This window comes from Myxocyprinus asiaticus, chromosome 4, assembly GCF_019703515.2.
Source record: "Myxocyprinus asiaticus isolate MX2 ecotype Aquarium Trade chromosome 4, UBuf_Myxa_2, whole genome shotgun sequence".
NCBI classification, from domain to species: Eukaryota; Metazoa; Chordata; class Actinopteri; order Cypriniformes; family Catostomidae; genus Myxocyprinus; species Myxocyprinus asiaticus.
Window position 1 is genome coordinate 13375330 of NC_059347.1, and position 13875 is coordinate 13389204.

The window sequence follows — 13875 nt, forward strand, 5'->3', positions numbered from 1 at the left end:
GATGCTCCCAATTTATGCGCACATCACAGGCATATAAACCAGAGCATAGTGTCATTTTATCAGGATTTTTAAACAAAAGGGAAGAGCAATCTCTGGGCCCCTAAACAGCAAGAAATCATTAGTGCAGCAAAGCTATACAGTGTCTTATTCCCTTCTTTCAGGGAGTCAAGGTTACATTTGTAACCGAGACGTTCCGTTTAAAGTTAGTCTCTTGATGCTGCGTCAGTAGCTGACGCTATGGGAATGGTAAACCATTACACTGTGCTACTCATTCAGACACATCAGAACAATGCTCACTAGCCAATAGGGTGGTGTAAAACATTGAGAATGAACTCATCACCACATCAGAGTGGGAAGAGAGAGAAATGCCCAGGTCATAAGCCTGGCAACACTACAAGCAATGACACTAGCCAGTCCGGGTAATGAAAAATTGACATTTTAACCCACCTGCGCCGACAGTATCTGGGAAGAGAGGGAGAAAAACGTCCAGATTATAGAACCTAGCAAAAGTGTTAGGAGGAATACAAGCCTGCTGCCAGATAGGTGTCTTCTAGAGACACCCCGTTCTCCCAAGCCCAGGAAGAAGCCATGCTCCTAGTAGAATGCGCTTTAACACCACTTGGGCACTGCTGGCCTTGTGAATCAAACAAGCACAATGGCCTCAACAACCCAGTGAGAAAGCCTGTGCTGGGAGACGGCCAAACCTTTTGCGTGGCTTCTGATACAAACAAAGAGCTTTTTTGACAACAGTGCCCTCACCAAACAAAACCCTGAAGGAAATGGCCAAAACCTTGGGCACATAATCTTCTCTAGGATTAAGGACTGCCTTTTACAAAAGGTTTGCCCAGTCCAAACTCTAAACAAGAGTCTTTGACTGACAGGGCCTGTAGGTCCCCGGCATGTTTTACTATAGCCGATGAGAGCAGCAGCACACTCTTTAACAAGAGTATGTGTACGTTTACCACATCAAACGGCTCAAACTGAGGACATGGGCGAGAGGGCTTCCCATAAGAATTTGCTGACCAAAGTGTGTTTGCCTAGTGACAAACACAGAGAGAGTCCTGCATCCAAATGTTCCTGTAAAGAGCAGAGCACTGTCTGCACAGGGAAACGTGTTGGGACCTTGCCTTGGGAGGGATACCAGGCAATGAAAAGGAGCCATTTCAAAGTGTAGAGCCACCTCATCGAGGGAGCTCTGGCTTGTAATATGGTGTCGAGCACTGACTGCGACAACCCCCAAGTGTCTGATCAACCTCATTAAAGAGCCAGACATGGAGTCTCCACAGCTAATGCTGGGGATACTGGATTGTGTCTCGAGCTTGCTGGAGCAGATTTCTCCTCAGGGAATTTTCCATGGAGGATTATCCAACAGCTATACCAGCTCTGGACACAAAGAGCGGTTGTGCCACTTCGGTGCAAACAACAGCATGGTTTTCCAGACCTTCCCAAACCTTCCCGAACCTGACAAAACGAAGGTGTTCTCCAATTTGCAAGCCACTTGAATTGTCGCAGCAGCAGAGAGTCTCATAGCTTCAACTTTGTCAAGCATTGGAGAATACACAGAGTCAAATTTTATACTTAAGAGGGAAACTTGTTGGCTGGGCACCAAGATACTCTCTGCCCAATTGACTCAGAGGCCTAAATGTTCCAAGCAGCAAGCACCAGATCCCTATGCTTACGTCAACTCCTCAGATTGCGCAAACAGCTGCCAATCGCTGAGGTGGTTTAATATACGGACACCGCTCAGTCTTAGCAAAGCCATCTATGGGATAATCATTCACAGGCAAAGTGCTGATCACCATCCACTTGCAATGTATAGACCTACAGATCTGAAATATTCTTCTAAAAATCTTCATTTGTGTTCTGCAGAAGGAAGAAAGTCAAACATATCTGGGATGGCATGAGGGTGAGTAAATGATGAGAATTTTTATTTTTGAGTGAACTAACTCTTTAATGTTCCAATTAATTGCTATCTTCATTTAAATGATTCCATTCAAGATTCGTAAAATCAAAAGATCGATCATTTACTTTAAAATTTAATTGACTTCAGTTTTGGTTGTGTTAATCAATATATCTGTTAAATAAAAAAGGCCTAGCAATTGGACTACATAGTTTGGGCCCTGTTGTTAATTTAAAAAAAGACCAAGACAGAAGGTTCCCATGTATAAATTACAGCTTTAGTTGAGAGATAATTTATTTCATATGTTAGCAAAATGGACATTATAACTGAAATTTACCCAAATGAATCAGAAGCTAATAAAATCGTATTGATTATGAATCAGAATTTAATCAAAATAGGAAATCTGCATCAATACAAAGCCCTAGGAATTACCATGGTACTTTGACATATCATGGTACTGAATGATTCTACTCAAGCATCATGGCACTTACATGGTATTCCAAGGTACCACAAAAAATACCATAGTGCCATGGTACATATCCCAGCAATCATGATAGTACCACGGTACTTTAAAGTATTTTTCTGTTAGTGAGGTGCCCTAGTGATTTATTAACTACCACATGACAGACAGATATGCAAGTTCACGTAATTTGTGAGTCTATGAGGATACACAAGAAAAGCGTGTTGGAACTTGTTTTATCAGATTGTACGTAAACAGTATGTAAAACACCAGTTATCAAAATTCAGTAGTCCATTATGTATAAAATAGACAAATGTATACTAATAAAATTGTACCATGGTACAACTAAGGATTTCTTTGGACACTTTTCTGAACAGTATTTTTTTTATTTTTTTTTAAGCAGTCATCAGATTGGACTCAAGATGGCGCCAAGTATGGCTGCTGCATTGCGAGCTCCGAAACAACATTGTAGTTTTTTGTTTGTTTTGTTTACAATTCTTATGTTTTTTGTCTTGGATGTTGTCTGCCTTATTGTCTACGACAGACAGACACTTTTGGACATTGGTTCTGCAATTACACACCGTAAACTGGACTTCAAATTCCTCAATGCCGACCCGCTGTTTCCAAACACACCAGTGGAGCCCTTTGTCTGGGCTACCCGGCCGCAAAAACGCAGAAGGAAAAGGGGAAACAGAGCCGGCGTTCTCATCAGAGTAAGACGTCGCACAAACCGACCCACGCTACCCAGTATTCTACTGGCAAATGTTCAATCTCTGGACAACAAGCTCTGCAAACTGAGAGCGCGGATCTCTTTCCAACGAGAGACAAGGGACTGCTGCATTATCTGCCTTACAGAAACTTGGATGTCTGCGGAGATTCCAGACTCAGCCATCGAACCCGCGGGGTTCTCCGTGCACCGAGCGGACAGAGCGAAAGACCTCTCAGGTAAAAGCAGAGGTGGTGGTGTATGTTTTATGATCAACAAATCCAGGTGTGATCAGAGGAACGTACATTCTATCAAGTCTTTCTGCTCTCCTGATCTGGAATTTCTCATGCTTCTGTGTCGACCATTCTGGCTACCGAGGGAATTCACAGCGGTCATTATCACAGCTGTGTACATCCCCCCACAAGCCGACACAGACCGGGCACTCAAGGAACTGTACGGGATTATAAGTAAGCAGGAAACCACACACCCTGAGGCTGCGTTCATTGTGACCGGGGACTTTAAAAAAGCCAATTTTAAATCAGTTGCACCAAAATACCACCAACACATCAGTTTTAACACATGAGGGGACCGGTTTTGGACCATTGCTACTCTCCCTTCCGGGATGGCTACAAATCCCTCCCCCGCCCACCATTTGGCAAATCAGACCATTCTGCTTCTGCCCACTTACAGGCAGAAACTGAAACAGGAGGCACCCACCCTCAGAACGATCCAGTGTTGGTTGGACCAATCGGACTCTATGCTACAAGACTGTTTTGATCACGCGGACTGGGAGATGTTCCAGTCCGCCTCTGATGACGACATCGAGGTTTACGCTGATAGCGTAACGTGTTTCATCAGAAAGTGCGTAGAGGCTGTTGTTCCGTCCAAAACAATACAGATCTACCCAAACCCGAAACCTTGGATTAATAGCGATGTTCGCGCGGCACTTAATGTGCGGACCTCCGCTTTTAATTCCGGGAATGCGGAAGAGCATAAACAAGCCAGTTACGCCTTCCAAAAAACTATCAGAGCAGCAAAACGCCAGTACAGGAACAAGATTGAAGGACAGTTTAACACCACCAACTCTAGAAGCATGTGGCAGGGAATTAATATCATCATGGACTTTAAAGGGAATAAAAACTCCGCCGTGAACACCGCTGCCTCTCTCCCGGATGAGCTAAATACTTTATGCACGGTTCAAGGGAAATAACACAGCCCTTGCAGAGAGAGCTCTCGCAGCCAAACCTACAGGGGTTAGTTCACTCTCTGTCTCTGCAGCGGATGTAACCCGATCCTTCCGACGGGTGAATATCTGTAAAGCCGCGGGTCCAGACGGCATTCCGGGCCGCATAATCAGAGCGTGCGCGAACCAACTGGCTGGTGTTTTTACGGACATTTTCAACCTTTCCCTCTCTTTGTCTGTAGTCCCCACAAGCTTTAAAACGTCCACCATTGTGCCTGTACCAAAGCAATCCAAAATCACTTCCTTAAATAACTGGCACCCTGTTGCTCTGACCCCCATCATCAGCAAATGCTTTGAGAGACTAATCAGAGATTACATCTGTTCTGTGCTGCCTCCATTACTGGACCCATTACAGTTTGCTTACCGCAACAACAGCTCCACTGATGATGCCATTGCATCTACAATACACACTGCTCTCTCCCACCTGGAAAAAAGGAACACTTATGTGAGAATGCTGTTTGTAGACTACAGCTCAGCATTCAACACCATAGTGCCCTCCAAGCTTGATGAGAAATTCCGGGCTCTGGGCTCAAACAGCTGGCTTTGCAGCTGGATCCTCGACTTCCTGTCAAGCAGACGCCAGGTGGTTAGAATGGGCAGTAAAATCTCATCACTGACCCTCAACACTGGAGCCCCGCAGAGCTGTGCTTACCTGTACACACGTGACTGTGTGGCAACACACAGCTCCAATGCCATCATTACGTTTGCTGATGATACGACGGTGGTAGGTCTGATCACTGACAATGATGAAACTCTGACACGCTGGTGTCAGGAGCACAACCTCTCCCTCAACGTCAGCAAGACAAAGGAGCTTCAGGAGAAGAGAAAGAGAACACAGCCCCATCAACATCAATGGAGCACCAGTGGAGAGAGTCAGCAGTTTCAAGTTCTTGGGTGTCCACATCACTGAGGAACTCACATGGTCTGTCCACACTGAGGCCGTTGTGAAGAAGGCTCATCAGCGCCTCTTCTTCCTGAGACGGCTGAGGAAGTTTGGAATGAACCGCCACATCCTCACACGGTTCTACACCAGCACTGTAGAGAGCATCCTGACTGGCTGCATCTCCGTCTGGTACGGCAATAGCACTGCCCACAAATGCAAAGCCCTGCAAAGGGTGGTGCGAACTGCCAGACACATCATCGGAGGTGAGCTTCCCTCTTCCAGGACATATACACCAGGCGGTGTGTGAAAAAAGCTCGGAGGATCATCAGAGACTCCAGCCACCCGAGCCATGGGCTGCTCTCACTGCTACCATCAGGCAGGCGGTATCGCAGCATCAGGACCCGCACCAGCCGACTTCATGACAGCTTCTTCCCCCAAGCAATCAGACTTTTGAACTCTTGATCTCTCACGATCAATATACATCAGCACTGCACTTTATTAATCTTATTATCTCACACTGGACTGTCATAAATTATATTCTCTTAAAAACACACTGGCAACTGACTATCAACCGACAGCCTGAATGTCAATACAGTACATTACAACCTACTGTACATTCTATATATACTACTATATATACTTTTTTTTATTATTGAATAATGTGTATCTATATTGTGTGTATTGTATAATGTACATTGTATGTTATTATTTGTATATTGTGTTGTGTGTAATTATGTGTATATTAGACTTTAAATTGTGTTGTGTTAATTTGATGTTAATGTAAATTTGTATATGTCTCATCACTGTCACGACTGCTATGTTGATCGGAACTGCACCCAAGAATTTCACACACCATTGCACTTGTGTATATGGTTGTGTGACAATAAAAGTGATTTGATTTTATTTTATTTGAGTTACGTACAACCATTACCATGGTTATACCATATTTCTGGACATGCTGTCATGGCAATATCAAAATGTTTGGACATGAAACCATGGTACTATAGTATTCTATACGGTAAAGCAGCTTGGAGCACCACGGAAATACCATGGTACACGACTATGGTAGTCATTCAGTAGGACGGCACATATCAAAGTACCATTGTATCACCATCGTACACTATCTGTCCCATGGTACAGCCACAATACTTTTTGTAAGCGTAACACTCTTGACTTTTCTTCAATATCTGGCTTGATCAGTATGCCTTGATTTAGCACCTCATCTGCAGGGCTGCCACATATAAAAATATAACCGTGCACACCTCATCCAGCCTGATTAACCAGATCAACTTGTCAGAGCGCATCAGGACATATCTTCTCAACCATGTGTAACACACCGTTTAAACATCTCTTTTAACAGTGCCTCTACTGTGCCCGCTCATCATTAGAATAGTCATTATCATATGTTATGCATGTTATCTTTCGTAAAACGTATGACACAGTGTGACGTATTCGGTTTGAACGGCCCTTAACAGGCGGCCGGTGTCAGTAACAAGCGTATGTACTCACCGTGCGAAAAGAGTCTGCAAGCAATTCTGATGCGTTTATCATGACGTTAAATATCTACTGAATGAATTCCCTTCTAAGTGAAGCATGTCTCCCCTCCGCTGTTGAATAATATGCTATATAGCAACATACTGCTGAGGGCTCTGTAGTTTCAGCCTTTTTGACAACAACACGGTGGTGTGATACGTTTTGGGGGTTACTTCTGGACGATAACCTTTGACATCCCCGATTCAACGACTCACGATGCATAAGAGGGACCAATCATATTGCCCGCTTTGTCTCGGGGCGGGGCCACGCATGCAAATGAACGCGAAGGTGTGCCCAATGAGTTGACTGTCCGTTTGACCCACGTGTTTCTGTCATAGTGTGATCTGATTCTGACCATTGTTGCGTAAAAAAGCTAATTAAAAATTATTTTTACATTTTATGAAGGGGAAATTAATATATGGAATGTGGAGTGTTAATATATGAACAAGACAATTCGTCAAGACAAACTTTTAATGGTGGCCTGACAAAAAGTCTTTAATGGTGGCCTTGTCTGAAAAGTAAAAAAAAAAAAAAAAAATGTGGTTGCTAGGGTATTCTGGATGGTTGCTAATGTGTTTCAAGGGAATATTCCGGGTTCAGTATCTGCAACTGTGGCATAAAGTTGATTACCACAAACATTTATTTAGATTTTCCCCTATTTTTCTTTAAAAAAAGAAAGAAAGAAAGAAAAAAGAAGCAAAAATCTGTAACAGTGAGGCTCTTACAATGGAAGTGAATGGGGGCCAATCCATAAACATTCAAATACTCACTGTTTCAAAAGCAAAGCCACAAAATGTAAACAATATGCGTGTTAACATGATTTTAGTGTGATACAATCACTTACTAACCTTTTCTCCCCCGCCCACCATTTGGCAAATCAGACCATTCTGCTTCTGCCCACTTACAGGCAGAAACTGAAACAGGAGGCACCCACCCTCAGAACGATCCAGTGTTGGTTGGACCAATCGGACTCTATGCTACAAGACTGTTTTGATCACGCGGACTGGGAGATGTTCCAGTCCGCCTCTGATGACGACATCGAGGTTTACGCTGATAGCGTAACGTGTTTCATCAGAAAGTGCGTAGAGGCTGTTGTTCCGTCCAAAACAATACAGATCTACCCAAACCCGAAACCTTGGATTAATAGCGATGTTCGCGCGGCACTTAATGTGCGGACCTCCGCTTTTAATTCCGGGAATGCGGAAGAGCATAAACAAGCCAGTTACGCCTTCCAAAAAACTATCAGAGCAGCAAAACGCCAGTACAGGAACAAGATTGAAGGACAGTTTAACACCACCAACTCTAGAAGCATGTGGCAGGGAATTAATATCATCATGGACTTTAAAGGGAATAAAAACTCCGCCGTGAACACCGCTGCCTCTCTCCCGGATGAGCTAAATACTTTATGCACGGTTCAAGGGAAATAACACAGCCCTTGCAGAGAGAGCTCTCGCAGCCAAACCTACAGGGGTTAGTTCACTCTCTGTCTCTGCAGCGGATGTAACCCGATCCTTCCGACGGGTGAATATCTGTAAAGCCGCGGGTCCAGACGGCATTCCGGGCCGCATAATCAGAGCGTGCGCGAACCAACTGGCTGGTGTTTTTACGGACATTTTCAACCTTTCCCTCTCTTTGTCTGTAGTCCCCACAAGCTTTAAAACGTCCACCATTGTGCCTGTACCAAAGCAATCCAAAATCACTTCCTTAAATAACTGGCACCCTGTTGCTCTGACCCCCATCATCAGCAAATGCTTTGAGAGACTAATCAGAGATTACATCTGTTCTGTGCTGCCTCCATTACTGGACCCATTACAGTTTGCTTACCGCAACAACAGCTCCACTGATGATGCCATTGCATCTACAATACACACTGCTCTCTCCCACCTGGAAAAAAGGAACACTTATGTGAGAATGCTGTTTGTAGACTACAGCTCAGCATTCAACACCATAGTGCCCTCCAAGCTTGATGAGAAATTCCGGGCTCTGGGCTCAAACAGCTGGCTTTGCAGCTGGATCCTCGACTTCCTGTCAAGCAGACGCCAGGTGGTTAGAATGGGCAGTAAAATCTCATCACTGACCCTCAACACTGGAGCCCCGCAGAGCTGTGCTTACCTGTACACACGTGACTGTGTGGCAACACACAGCTCCAATGCCATCATTACGTTTGCTGATGATACGACGGTGGTAGGTCTGATCACTGACAATGATGAAACTCTGACACGCTGGTGTCAGGAGCACAACCTCTCCCTCAACGTCAGCAAGACAAAGGAGCTTCAGGAGAAGAGAAAGAGAACACAGCCCCATCAACATCAATGGAGCACCAGTGGAGAGAGTCAGCAGTTTCAAGTTCTTGGGTGTCCACATCACTGAGGAACTCACATGGTCTGTCCACACTGAGGCCGTTGTGAAGAAGGCTCATCAGCGCCTCTTCTTCCTGAGACGGCTGAGGAAGTTTGGAATGAACCGCCACATCCTCACACGGTTCTACACCAGCACTGTAGAGAGCATCCTGACTGGCTGCATCTCCGTCTGGTACGGCAATAGCACTGCCCACAAATGCAAAGCCCTGCAAAGGGTGGTGCGAACTGCCAGACACATCATCGGAGGTGAGCTTCCCTCTTCCAGGACATATACACCAGGCGGTGTGTGAAAAAAGCTCGGAGGATCATCAGAGACTCCAGCCACCCGAGCCATGGGCTGCTCTCACTGCTACCATCAGGCAGGCGGTATCGCAGCATCAGGACCCGCACCAGCCGACTTCATGACAGCTTCTTCCCCCAAGCAATCAGACTTTTGAACTCTTGATCTCTCACGATCAATATACATCAGCACTGCACTTTATTAATCTTATTATCTCACACTGGACTGTCATAAATTATATTCTCTTAAAAACACACTGGCAACTGACTATCAACCGACAGCCTGAATGTCAATACAGTACATTACAACCTACTGTACATTCTATATATACTACTATATATACTTTTTTTTATTATTGAATAATGTGTATCTATATTGTGTGTATTGTATAATGTACATTGTATGTTATTATTTGTATATTGTGTTGTGTGTAATTATGTGTATATTAGACTTTAAATTGTGTTGTGTTAATTTGATGTTAATGTAAATTTGTATATGTCTCATCACTGTCACGACTGCTATGTTGATCGGAACTGCACCCAAGAATTTCACACACCATTGCACTTGTGTATATGGTTGTGTGACAATAAAAGTGATTTGATTTTATTTTATTTGAGTTACGTACAACCATTACCATGGTTATACCATATTTCTGGACATGCTGTCATGGCAATATCAAAATGTTTGGACATGAAACCATGGTACTATAGTATTCTATACGGTAAAGCAGCTTGGAGCACCACGGAAATACCATGGTACACGACTATGGTAGTCATTCAGTAGGACGGCACATATCAAAGTACCATTGTATCACCATCGTACACTATCTGTCCCATGGTACAGCCACAATACTTTTTGTAAGCGTAACACTCTTGACTTTTCTTCAATATCTGGCTTGATCAGTATGCCTTGATTTAGCACCTCATCTGCAGGGCTGCCACATATAAAAATATAACCGTGCACACCTCATCCAGCCTGATTAACCAGATCAACTTGTCAGAGCGCATCAGGACATATCTTCTCAACCATGTGTAACACACCGTTTAAACATCTCTTTTAACAGTGCCTCTACTGTGCCCGCTCATCATTAGAATAGTCATTATCATATGTTATGCATGTTATCTTTCGTAAAACGTATGACACAGTGTGACGTATTCGGTTTGAACGGCCCTTAACAGGCGGCCGGTGTCAGTAACAAGCGTATGTACTCACCGTGCGAAAAGAGTCTGCAAGCAATTCTGATGCGTTTATCATGACGTTAAATATCTACTGAATGAATTCCCTTCTAAGTGAAGCATGTCTCCCCTCCGCTGTTGAATAATATGCTATATAGCAACATACTGCTGAGGGCTCTGTAGTTTCAGCCTTTTTGACAACAACACGGTGGTGTGATACGTTTTGGGGGTTACTTCTGGACGATAACCTTTGACATCCCCGATTCAACGACTCACGATGCATAAGAGGGACCAATCATATTGCCCGCTTTGTCTCGGGGCGGGGCCACGCATGCAAATGAACACGAAGGTGTGCCCAATGAGTTGACTGTCCGTTTGACCCACGTGTTTCTGTCATAGTGTGATCTGATTCTGACCATTGTTGCGTAAAAAAGCTAATTAAAAATTATTTTTACATTTTATGAAGGGGAAATTAATATATGGAATGTGGAGTGTTAATATATGAACAAGACAATTCGTCAAGACAAACTTTTAATGGTGGCCTGACAAAAAGTCTTTAATGGTGGCCTTGTCTGAAAAGTAAAAAAAAAAAAAAAAAATGTGGTTGCTAGGGTATTCTGGATGGTTGCTAATGTGTTTCAAGGGAATATTCCGGGTTCAGTATCTGCAACTGTGGCATAAAGTTGATTACCACAAACATTTATTTAGATTTTCCCCTATTTTTCTTTAAAAAAAAAAAGAAAGAAAGAAAAAAGAAGCAAAAATCTGTAACAGTGAGGCTCTTACAATGGAAGTGAATGGGGGCCAATCCATAAACATTCAAATACTCACTGTTTCAAAAGCAAAGCCACAAAATGTAAACAATATGCGTGTTAACATGATTTTAGTGTGATACAATCACTTACTAACCTTTTCTGTGTAAAGTTATATCCATTTTTTAAAACTTGAATGCCATGACAACCTAATGTGGTAAACCCTAAAATGTCAGTAAAAACGACGATTTTAACAACTTTACAGCTGAAATAATCCACAAGTTCTGACAGAATTAATGTAAGTGCTTTTATAAAATTATAAACTTCACATTTCTTCTTTAAACCCTTTAAATGCCTCGATTTGTGCTTTTTTAAATAATTTGTATTCAATATTATGCCACAAATGCTGTTGATTGAGCTTGACTTGTATTGAACCCGGAATATTCCTTTAAGTGGTTAGTTGAGTGATGCTAAGTGTTTGCTAAGGTGTTCTGGTGGTTGCTAGATGGGAAACAGATGATAGATTAGATGGAGTAAATCATTTAATTGGAAATTACTGAGCAGCAGCTTTCATTGTGCAGCATTGCCATTTTTATGTAAAATGTGAATCTGTATTCAAGTTTATTGCCCAAGTTACATTTACAAGCAGTCTGATTTGGTGGGTTGCTCCAAAAATCACAAATAACATACAGTATCAATATCAGTTATTCATGACCTAACAGTGCTACAATACAATATTCTGTATTTACTGAGAGTACAATTGTAATAGGCAGAATAGATGGAATCTAATGTTAGTAACTTAAATGCAATAACCTAAGAATGCACAAGTTATCCAGTGAGTAAACACAATATATCGCACAAAAAAACGTATGTGAGCCTGTTATCCACTGTAGCACTATTTTCTGTTTCAATTGTAGCACTTTGTTCTGGTGCTGAAGGCTGATAACTACCATTGTCTAATATAATGCCAGATGATAGTGATAGTGATAATAATGCTATCATCTTATGTGCTTTATTTCTCTTCATCACTTCTGGTTCACACAATTAATAGTTAATGAAGCTGATTGCACTTGAAGACTGTTGAGAGGTTGCCTTAAAACTGTGATTTTTATTGCATGTAATATGTTGCACAGAGTAAGATTAAAATACAATTTTACTTCTCAATCCATCACCTAAAGAAGCCAAAATCTGAGAACTATCATTCACAGGATTTTTAATCCAGGCAGTCTTTCTCTAATGTGGCTAATATTTCAGCATTCCAGCTTTACTTGCTGTGATTATCAAAGCCTGAGATGTAGCAACATGAACTTTGATAACAAATGTACCTTTATCTTCATATGAACATGTGAAGAATATTATGGCAACCTCTCTCTTATATAAATACATAAAACTATTCATGTGAACTATGCATTCATAAAAGCTGAAATAAGCATACTGCAAGCATCACGAGGTCTCTATAAAAACCCACATACTGTAGAGTTGATTGGACCAAATGTGCTGAATGTCTTATGCAGCAATACTTCTGATATATCTGAATGCAGTTCCCCAAAGAACACATGGTCAATCAGATACACAAAACACAGAGTGTTCCCCTAGTTTGTTTCACAGTCTGACTGGGGGGCCCCATGCGAGTTTGGGGCCTTGTGCTTAAGCCCAGGTAAGTTATTTATTTATTTGAAGAACCAATTCCAAATGTTCTTGAAATGTTCTCTTAAGGATTTAGTTTTGATAACCATAAACTAATGTTCCCAGAATCTTGCCGCTTTTTGTCTGACCTTATACACTAAAGTTATTAGTCTGTTATAAGTGTTTCCTCAATTAAACAATGTCATTATTTTGTTTTTCTGTTCAGTTAGATTCTTCTCAAAATCATTTTATCTTTTGGGAAATGTGGCAACTCAGATTTGGAGATGGTTCTGTAGCACTGAGTGAAACGCTAAGTATAAAGTGATTGTTAGGGTACCTAGTAATCACTTGTATATGAGTCATATAGCCACCTGAATGTAAAAGACATCGGTTTTGATTAGTGCAATAACAGCTACTCAGCATTTACAGGAAAACAGCATTCAGTAAAAAATTTAACTTTATTGTCATCGTGCAGAGTACGAGTACAAAGCCTAACAAAATACAAAAGCATCCAACTAGAAGTGCAAATTGCAATATGTATATATTAAATAAATTACGGTAAAGTGCAAATTTTTAAGAGCTGCAAATGGAAGTCAGAGCAAATGAGTAAAAGTATACATACAAGGTGCAGTGGCAAAGAATGAGGAGGAAATGGCAGGTCACAGGTGACTTTTTATTACAGTGCAAATGATAATGTATTCGTAAGCTTATGTATAGAGTAGGTCATTTATGTTGAAATGTGCACAAGGCAGGGGGGATAGGTAAGAAAAAAGAGGTGTAATCAATGGCAATTCTATTACAGTGCATGCTAAAGAGACCAATGCATTTAGTCGAGTATAACAGAAGTACAGCGATGAAATAAGTATAAAAATCAGAAAAATGTGCAACTTGCATGATGCAGTGTGTGCACTTCTCACCCTCCATAAGCAGCATTAATGATGAATGTCAGATCACAAG

The 13875-nt window shown here is 42.1% G+C and overlaps 1 protein-coding gene across 1 annotated transcript in view; it reads right to left on the minus strand.

Annotated features, from left to right (window-relative positions):
• The window catches only part of LOC127437002 (acetyl-CoA carboxylase 1-like), a 116553-nt gene extending 105794 nt beyond the window's left edge, over positions 1–10759 (minus strand). Inside the window, 1 exon segment of the mRNA XM_051691585.1 lies at positions 10578–10759. The gene's annotated coding sequence lies outside the window, so the exon portion shown is untranslated.
• Between the last annotated feature and the right edge of the window lie 3116 nt (positions 10760–13875).